The sequence below is a fragment of the Alexandromys fortis genome, unplaced genomic scaffold, assembly GCF_014885135.2.
Source record: "Alexandromys fortis isolate MF-2015 unplaced genomic scaffold, M_Fortis_MF-2015_v1.1 scaffold_381, whole genome shotgun sequence".
Taxonomy (NCBI): Eukaryota; Metazoa; Chordata; class Mammalia; order Rodentia; family Cricetidae; genus Alexandromys; species Alexandromys fortis.
Window position 1 is genome coordinate 506,733 of NW_026068276.1, and position 10,509 is coordinate 517,241.

Here is a 10,509-nt window from a genome sequence, read left to right on the forward strand (position 1 = left end):
TTTTTTTCAATAAAAAGAAATTTAAAAATTTTTAAAAAAGAAAGGGTTAGAAAGAGTAGCTCTCTATTCTTAGATAAGATGAAACCACTTGTCTGAGGTTTACATTCCCAGGGACAAGAGTTCCTCTTCAAAGGATTTGTTTTATGTCTAACACCTGTTCCTGAAAATATGCTCTTCTTAGAAATCGATGATCTGACTAAAAGAAGCTTTCATACTGTGCCAACAGATGATACATGACCTTCTGATTTGTTCTTTGTTTGAATACTATATAATGAAAACATAAATTTAGTAAAATTGCAGCAGATTCCAACCGCTCTTTTGTGTGTTGTGTCTGTCTGTCACTGTTGACCTTGTGCCTTCCTGAGTACCAAGACCCTGCTTCTCCCATGGTCTAGGTGAGCCAGTCCATGGTAGGTGGCGCTCGAACAGGGACTCTTGGACATGTAATTTCTCTCTTTTCTTTTCAAGGTAATGAGTAGGCTCTTGCCAGGACTTCGCAGTTTCACTGATAAAAGATCATCAGTTAAGTGCAAGTAATCTTGAACTAAACCATGAGGTTCACTGAGTCAAAGCAGGAAAGAATGTTTTACTCAGTATTTAAACATATGATGACAAGTAGAGGACTGAAAGTATCGGAGCAGTATTTAGAGGATTTCTTCACCTTCATTAAGAAGGTGAGGTTTTGGTTCCCTGTGGGTGGTTCACTCACGTTACCAGATTGGATAACCTTAGATTCTGTTCACAGATTGGCCCCAAGCTAAATAGGTATTTAGTAGACAAGACTGGTGGCTGTGTGAGGAACTGACCTGCGTTTAATCAGTAACAAGGAACCCTCAGTTCACTTCCCAGGGTACAGCTACTCCCGTTTTTAGAAATACAGATTCACCAACTGACTTCTCTCCTATATAAAAATAAGTAATTGGATATTGCATTAATAAATTCCACAGGAACTCTAATAAAACTCACCATTCACAATTTGGATTTTGGTGGTCTATCTGTGCTCTTTTTCTGTCACTAGTTCCAGGCCTGGAGTGAGAACACATTTGTGTGCTGCATCTTTACAGGAAAAGTGTTGTCACAGAGAAAGATCTGACAGTAAGGTCAAATTTAAAATATAAAACAAAGTGGTGCACGCCTTTAATGCCAGAACTCAGGGAGACAGTGTAGGGTTAAGCCAGCCCCTTAGGGGGCGGACTTGCCTCAGGCCAATGTTTACTTATAAATCGGTTACACGGGAGCCCGCGGGCCCCTTCCTGCCGTTGTTCTGTAAGTCTAATTTCCCCATTAAAGCTGTGTATATATTCTTTACAATCTGCCTGCATTAATTTATGCCGCTACATTTTTGGAACTCAATCTGGTTTTTATGACATCATGAATATATATATACTTTAAGTGCTAATTATAGACCTGATTTTTGGTACCAACTGCACGAGACAATTTTGAATGGTGCACATTTTTGACAACACTCTGGCTGGACTTTCTCAAAACGCTCAGAGACTAGTTATAATTTTCTTAGGTAGAAGGTTAATTTGGAAATTTTACCATCATTTGCTTTCACAGGAGCCCCTAAGAAGAACGTCACCCCCATGTCAGCTAGAAGCAATTATAGAGGACGACATCCCCTCTCCCAACAGAGTTTGCCCTCAGGGTCAGGGACATCTTTTAGTGGTTGGTTCAGCGTTGAGGGGATGGGGAGATATTTTCTGGTATTAGGGGTATTTTCAAAAATAAGGAGGGGGAATAACTGGTTTGATGGGATGATAGGTATTTGTGATTTACTGTTTTTAGAAAATTATATTGGTACTGTTTCTTGTATATTGATATATTGAATATTGAATGTGAGTGTTCCTACCTCTATTTTTCTATAAGAGTATGCTTATATTGTATTGATACATCTACCATATCACAATGTACATTTCTACCTCTGATACTATTTATGTAATAACATTGTTTACATTTGATATGTAATGACATTGTTTACAGGTGAAGATCATTGTCTTCATATATTGCACAGTTGTTTATTCTTTTTGTCTTCAAGTTAGATAGTTATTGAGAATTGTATGTTTGTCATGTTTATTTTTAGGTTGATAAGGTATTCTAGATACATAGAGATTATATTTAGTATAATCTTCAGCCTCTTCTAAGAGCTGTAGAAAATGGCCTTTAATCTAACCTAGAATTCTTTGCCAACAAGACACAATTATTCCTGGCAATGCCACTATACTCCCGAGAGAACGTTGAGCATCAAAGACACTCCACTGGGAGCTTGTCTTCTTGGCAGAACTGGCCTTCGGGTTAAGAAAAGCCCATACCTCAACTACTGACTAAGATATGAAAAAGGATTGTCTTATCTTGCCAAGACAGGGTAGGATAATTCTAAGAAAGTTCCTTGCATTTGATAATGGTATGTCAGTTATGTTAGGCCTTAGCCAAAGTTGGTTGACTCAACATTGCAAACGAGACTTTGGGTGATTGCGCAGGTAGTCAGTTGTCTCTGTCATTTGTTGCACATTTTGGATATCTCTCATTTGTTAAGTAATATTTATTCCCTTCTCAGATCTTTGACAGAGTTGAAGATTATATAATTGTAGTAACTCTCTACATTATTTAGACTCCTTGAGATAGAATGTCTAGCAAAACGTTTGTTCTCAATATTGTTGGTTATATTTATTATTTGTTATTATTGTTTATAGTTGTATTTGGTTTAGTTCTGTCTTATTTAGACAAAAGGGGGAGATGTAGGGTTAAGACAGCCCCTTAGGGGGCGGACTTGCTTCAGGCAAATGTTTACTTATAAATTGGGCGTGCAAGAGCCCATGCGCCCCTTCCTGCTTCTGGTTCTCTGCGCAAACCATGGTTCTGTTAGTCTAATTTCCCCATTAAAGCTGTGTATACATTCTTTACAATCTGCCTGCATTAATTTACGCAGCTACAAGACAGAGGCAGGTGGATGGTGTGGGATTTCCCTCTGTATGCATAAATATGTTTTATTACCATTGGTCAATGAATAAAGATGCTTCAACCAATGGCTTAGCAGAGTAAAGCCAGGTGGGATATTCAAGCAGAGATATAGAACATAAGTAGGCAAAGTCAGGGAGATGCCATAAAGCTGCCAATAAAGAAAGACATATGGGAACTTTACCAAGTAAGCCACAGCCTCGTAGCAATATGCAGATTAATCGAAATGAATTAATTCAAAATTTATGAGCTAGCTAGAAATATGCCTGAGTCGTTGGCCAAAACAGTATTATAATTAATATAGTTTCTATATGGTTTTCGGGGCAGGAAGAACTTTGTGAAATGAGGCCAGCCTGGTCTACAGAATGAGTTCCATTCCAGGACAGCTAGAGATACACAGAGAAAACCTATTTGAAAAAAAAATAAAGAACGAGCATCCATAAAAAAGTGTGGTAACACACAAAGCTTTAATCCTAGTACTAGGGAGGAAGAGGTGAGTGGATTTCTATGGGTTCTATGCCAGCATGGTCTACTAAAGAGTTCCATGAAAGCCAGGGATACAAAAAGAAAGCCAGTTTAATGAATAAAAGAAAGAAAATGAAAAGTCAAGTTTTAAACCTAGTATAGTACAGACTGTATATACTGGACTTGGATTAACAGGCTGGGTTTGGTGGTTAACACTTGAATCCCAACACTCAGGAGGCAGAGCCTAGAAGATCATTCTGAAGGTCAATCCAGCCTGATCTACACAAAGATCTCTGTAACAGCCAGTTCTATTTGTAGAGAGATCTTACCTCAAGACAAACAGACAAACAACAGGCTGGGCAGTGGTGGCTCATACTTTTAATCCTAGCACTCAGCACACAGAAGCAGGTATGTCTCAAGTTCAAGTCTAGCTGGGTCTACCTGGTTTATAAGACAGTCAAGGCTAAATACAGAAAGTCTATCTCAAAAAATAGAGATACACGATATTTAGCAAAAAGGCCAATGCAAAATAATACCATTTTGAAATTTTACCTTACCTAGACAGAATGGCCAAGATCAATTTGAAAAAGGCATCCTATGCTGGTAAAGATTCTAAAGATAGAATCTATTGAACTAGGGGAAAAAACCCAGAAGCTCTTCTAATTCCTCCCCAACACTCAGCGCTAATAGTACAGCATTAAGGGGAGAAAAAAGAGAGTTCAGTAAAATGGTCATTCATCCATGCTGAAATAGAGTTGGAATTAATGTCAGAAAACAACTGATATGCATGCAGTAGCAACTTCTGCTTTTTACTCTACTGTCTGGAAGGGGAAGGAAGGAGTGACAGTAGCTCTAGGAAAGTCCCACCCATACAAAATAAATAAAACCTCAGCCAGCAAACAATTAAGTCATAAGGTAAAAATTGTCTAAAGTACAAGTGAGCATTGAATCTATTTATAAACCAACACAAAAATATGATCAGTAGTATTTAAGATACAGGAGCACCCAACCATCAATCCCCACACATTCAGAAATCTCCTGAGCCTTGAATACATGGCTACCTCTTCTTTAAAATCAAGATTTTTTAGCTAGAACCAAGGGTTCTTGTTCCAAGGGTAAGAGGGGCTGTGTGATGCCAGAAAGTAACTCTAAGTCTGCAAATCCACTGAAGGGTTCAGGTTTCAAAGGTGTGTTTCTAGAGCTGCTCAGAACATGGTTCAGAAAGGCAAGCATACTTCTTAACTGGTGCTAGAGCACCTGTTGTAACTGGAGCTTCAGCTAATGCTGGATCTTCAGTTACTGCATGGGACAGTTGGAACTAGAGTTGTTTCAGGTTAATCAGGCTCTGGAGCTGCAGATGGGTCTTGAAAATCAGGCAGGTCCCTCTGGAGACAATAACTCCCACCCTCCCAGGTCTGATCACCATAGAGAAAAGTTTCCAGGCTGTGGTTCACTTTGGGAATAGAGCCCAGAGAGAATGTGCCTGGAGACATGGACTCTACACTGAGAGAGAAAGGGACACCAGCAACCACAGGGGCACATTGACCCAGCAGCTGTTTTAGAGCTTCCACTTATCTCTGGCAATCATTACAGAACATTCTGGAAATTCTTTTGTTTGTAAGTATGCCTTGGTTCCTGAACTAGGTCTGCAAAACAAAAAAAAGACAGTGGAAGACCTGAGTGTCCCAGACTTGGGCATAAGGTGAAGATACTGAATGGAAAAAAACATGGTTACATCAGTACCTACCTACACACACACACACACACACACACACACACACACACACACAGGTCTGGAGCTCTTGATGCCAAGAAGGAGGTAGAAAGGAAAGTAGAGTAGGAATTGACACCAAAAGACTAAAGAAGCTTCAGCTAGAAAATTTGGGGGTTTCACTTGTATTTATGATGACTAGGTCCTTAATACTTTGTTGAGACATTAATGTGGATCCCTTTGTTACCCCATTGAAGAAGAAAACTACTACAGCCACAGATGTACATTGTTCACTATCCCCAACTGTCCCAAGTTGCCTCAAGCACAGTAGATATGTTTAGGGTGGGACATTATAAATGTTCAGATGACTTATGGACGATATCTATTTCAACAACAGGAGAGAGGGACTAGAGACAGACCAGGGTCTGGTACTCCATCACTCAAACTTTCATACAATTTCCACATGTTTCTCCAGGCTAGAGTACATGCAAGAATTAAAATATTTTTGCAGCAGGAGCTTTTGTTCTTAGTTGTACACACTATGCTACTTTGACTGTTTCCTGAGACTTTTGAAAAAACTTTCCAAGCGCTCAACTCAGAAAACATTCACATACAAACAGAACTAAATGGACTCAGTATGTTATAAGAACATGTGATTATATGCTTGTATCAATGAAAATTAAAGAACACATACATATGGAAAATAAAGAGATGTTTGGATGGGTAGAGGGCAAGGGTTGGAGTCTTATATGCAGCTAAGGAAATTTGAGTTTCTGAAAAGACAATCACTATTTAAAAAAGAAATTGCTTGTTGCAACATTTTGTACGATCTCTGTAATTTTTTGCACATTTGAAACCATCTGGAAAGCTAAATTGAATTAAAAATCATGATAAGTGAGTCCCATTTCTATGACCTAGCACTTATTATTGAGTTTCTAGTTTGGAGTCATGAACTCAGGCTCAGAAATGTTAGAGAATGATCTCTGTATGAGTTCACAATTGCTTAATACAACAACATTTGACTTACTGTTACAATATCTCTTTCTTCATCTCAGTAGTTAGTTTTGGAATGAACTATGGGCTGTTAATGATTTCTTTTTGCAGTACTATAATTGTTAGCTCTCAAGATTATTTAGAAGCTGTACAAGTGGCTAAAGGTGGAATCCTAACACCACCCACAAAGAGCTCTTGGCCATGTCAGACTACCTTTGGTTTGAGGAATACCTTTCCCTGCAGTAGGGATTGAAAAAGAAATACTTAAAGAAATCAGTGATAAGTTTGTGGTTAGAGATGAAGATACAATCAAATTGACTTACCCCAAATCAGGTAAGGACTGTTAGTGAGAATGGTCTTGAACTGTATAAGGAAGATTGAGACATTGATCCTCATTAATTTAGGCAATGAGTGAAGTGTTCTGTATATCAGATGTTTAAAATGCTTTGTGGGTAAGGAGAGCATTTTGTCAGTATACTTACACTCAGAGAAAGACTTTAGCCTGCTCTGTGAGGTCAAAGATCAGTTAAGGCAGGATTATTTGGGGGTGGGGTGGGAGTGTGTGTGTGAAGGAAATGGTAGGAAGGGAGGGAGTGGGAATTTTGGTTGGTACTTTTTTTAAAAAAATCAAAAAATCATTTTTTTAAAAAAGAAATGAAGAGAACATTGTCAATGGATACTAAGGCAGACTCTGGCATTGTTGTGTCTCTGTGTAGAAGAGTGAGTGAAAAGGGTGAATCATGAGAATAAAGAAAGGAAATAACATCAAGAGAAAGAAAGGAATGGATATAATATGTGATGGAGAGTAAAATGTCATGTAGAGAATTATCATGGTTCCTGGTCAGGTTGTAGAAAGAGTCTCAAAGTCAAGGAACCAAAACTGACTTTTAGGGAAGGGATGTTTGCTGGTTGAGGAAGCAGTGACCATTAGGACAGTAACAGGTTGCTGACAAGGAATGTGCAATAACTTGGAAAATGAAGGACAGTGGAATTCAGGATGAAGATCCAAACAATCGCCCAGGGAAGAAAGGTAGATAAATATCCACTGAGAAATGAGCATGCAAACCTGGATAAAGTGTGTATGTTAAATAGACAAGAGGGCATTTATTTACCTTAAGGACAAGCAGTACTCACAGACACACTGCAGGATGGATGCATCTCAAGGGCATTGTATTAAAAGAAGGGAGCTCGTCTAGCTTTTTTCGTGCAAGCTAGAACAGATTTTATAACTTCATCCCTGTGAAATATCTGGGATATTCAAATTCACTGCACCAGAATGTAGACTGATGACGGTCCAGGACTGCTGGGGATGTTCAGGAGGCAGGTGAAGTATACTGTGTATAATTTCAGTTTTCCAAGTAAAGCATTGCGGATGTGCTAGATCAATATACTTTGTGCTAACACCATGTAGACAAGTACACAGGTCTGTGTACTTGGAAACTGCTTCACTGTAAATAGTGTGACTTTAAATTCTACTTGAAGCTTTTTAACAAATAATGTTGAAATTACTCACCATCAATTTTCCTTCTTGTTCAGGAACTAACTGGATGATTGAGATTGTCTGCTTGATTCAGACCAAGGGGAATCCCCAGTGGATTCAATCTGAGCCTACCTGGGAACGCTCACCCTGGTTAGAGACTAAAATGGGATATCCAATTTTAACCAATCAGGAAGGACCACACCTCATCAGCTCTCATCTTCCCTTCCATATTTTCCCCAAGTCTTTCTTCAGTTCCAAGGCCAAGGTCAGTATCCAGTGATTGAGAAATGCTTGGTCAAATGCTCATTGAACTTATTCTGCCATGAAAGACCCTGGAGCTCTTGTTTAAATGGACTCTGATTTTTGTAGGTTGAGGGAGGAAAGTTAAGATTCTCATGCACTAGGTGATATTGATGTGTTCCCTCCTCAGACTAAATCAAAGTACCATGATGTCAATCACCACACAGTGATCCTGGCAGATATATGACAGAAAGTGGAACAACAAATTAGAGCATCAAGGAACTACATATACAAGCCAAATAGAGTTAAAATTCTAGTGTACAATAGATATTACTGTTTTGCTGTCACCAAAGTAATTAATTAATGAATTAGCTAATCTTGATTCTATAACTACCCCATGCACAGTGGGTGAAATGCCCAACACAGACTACCTCATAGGTGAAACAGCATGAACAGGCACCAAAACATGTAGATGTTCAACAGTTATGGCTCATCTGTATCCACTGTGTCTTGCTGGGTCTAGCTGTCCATTGAGATCCGCAACCACAGGAATCACCCATGTTCCTGACAGAGGAACTACAGAAAGGATCAGAAATATTCATAGCTTTTTGTTAGTAAGAACGTTTACTGGAAGTCACTCCACCACAGAACTTAATATTATTTTATGCTTAAACTGCAAAGACACTCTTAGAGGAACTATCTCTCCTAAAAAAATATCACAGTTGAGTTATGACCATTCAAAAATATGTGTTTGTGTCTTATCTGAATTTGGCAAACTTTTGTCTGGAGAAATTGAGGCATAAAGAAATATATCCTAGAATAATTCCACAAATGCATTGGTTCAAAATATGTTTCCTTTTATTAAATTTATTTACTTTTAACTTATTTCTCTTATTTTTGAGATTACAATTTAATTGTATACAACACCCTCTCAATGCCTTCCTCCACACTCATTTATATAGCTCTCATTTTCCAGATTTATGGTATCTTTCTCATTGATTTTTATTATATATGTATATTTATACATTTCTACATATTTATAAATACTTAAGTATAATCAATCAGCTCTGTCTGTACAATGTTCCTTGTCTGCATATTTTCTGGGACGAGTATTCAGCATTATGTGACCCATAGTTATGCTTTTTCCAAAGGAAATTGTTTTCTCTGACTCTTCATTTCTTAGTTTCCTGTAGGTCTTTTTTTTCACCATTGTGTGATGTCACATTGGCTTTAAGCTCTGCACCATGATTGTTTTGAGAGTTATATTGGATAGTTATAGTTACAGAAACCAAAAAGGTTGTCATATTGCAGATCGATTGAACACAGTACTCAATATTCTGTGTAGATAAGATGATCTTTCACAGCAGGTGGATAATCTTTCACACTGTAAGATATTGTTTTTTTTACAACTATAGAATCAGTGTTGGATTTTTATTATTGTTTTTGTTTTTTACAGTAATAGTGACCTCAGTCATTTGGCTGTTATGTATTTGTAAATCAAATTAAAGTCTGAAAGAGGATCTTGACTATATCATACTTAAGTATGGTTTTTCCAAATAAAATTAATAAATGTTTTTAGAAATGTCATGTTGTGTGATTGACATTTCATATAAATTGTAACAGGTAAAAGTGAAGAATGACTGTATTAACCCTCATATACATGTTTTTCCATTTTAGATGATCTATGTCATCAGAAATCCCAGAGATGTTCTTGTGTCTGGTTATTTTTTCTTTCATAAGACAAACCTTGTTAAGAATCCAGATTCCCTGATAAAGTATTTTGAATGGTTCCTCAAAGGAAATGGTGAGTGTCCTATCAAATATAGGAGTTGCTATTGGCTCAAAGACATTTCTCTCATTTTATTACTTTAAAAAATACCAATTCAAATTTCCACTTCCTCTCCTCCTCCCACTTCCCTTCCAGTCTTGCACACATCCTTCTCTCACCTTCTCTAATATTAAGAGAGGACAAGGCACCCTGACCTGTGGAAGGTCCAAGTCTCTCCCCACTACATCCAGCTTGATCGCGGTATACATCCAAAGAGAAAAGGATCCCAAAAAGCCAGTACATGAAGTAGATACAAATCCCAGTGCCATTGTCACTGTCCCTTCAGTCTGCCACAACTGTCAACCACATTCAGAGGGACTAGGTTGATTCCATGCTCATTCATTGCCCGGTCAGTTGGAGTTGGTGAGGTCTCATTAGCTCAGGCACATTGTCTTGGTGGGTGAACCCCTCGTGGTCTTGACTTCCTTGCTCATACTCTCCCTCATTCCACTCTTTAACTGGACCTTGGGTGCTCAGTCCAGTGCTCTGATGCAGGTCTTTGTCTCTGTTTCCATCTGTTGTTGGACAAAAGTTCTATGGTGATATTAAAGATAATCATCAGTCTGACTACAGGGCAAGGACAGTAAAGACACCCTCTCTATTGCTAGGGTCTTATCTGGGATCATCCTTGAGGATTCCTGGAAATTTTTCTAGAGCTAGGTTTCTTGCTGACCCCAACATGGCTCCCTCAATCAAGATATCTCATATCCGTCCTTCCTCCATCTCAACTATGCCATTCCCTCAAGCTCTCCCCAAAACTCCCCTTCTCTGCTCCTCTTCCCCTTTTTCCCTTCCTTCTACTTCCTTCCCTCATGCTCCCAAATGTTGTCAGGG

The 10,509-nt window shown here is 38.5% G+C and overlaps 1 pseudogene; it reads left to right on the forward strand.

Annotated features, from left to right (window-relative positions):
• The first annotated feature begins 6,313 nt into the window (after window positions 1-6,313).
• Window positions 6,314-10,509, forward strand: part of LOC126494656 (probable alcohol sulfotransferase) — a 22,112-nt pseudogene continuing 17,916 nt past the window's right edge.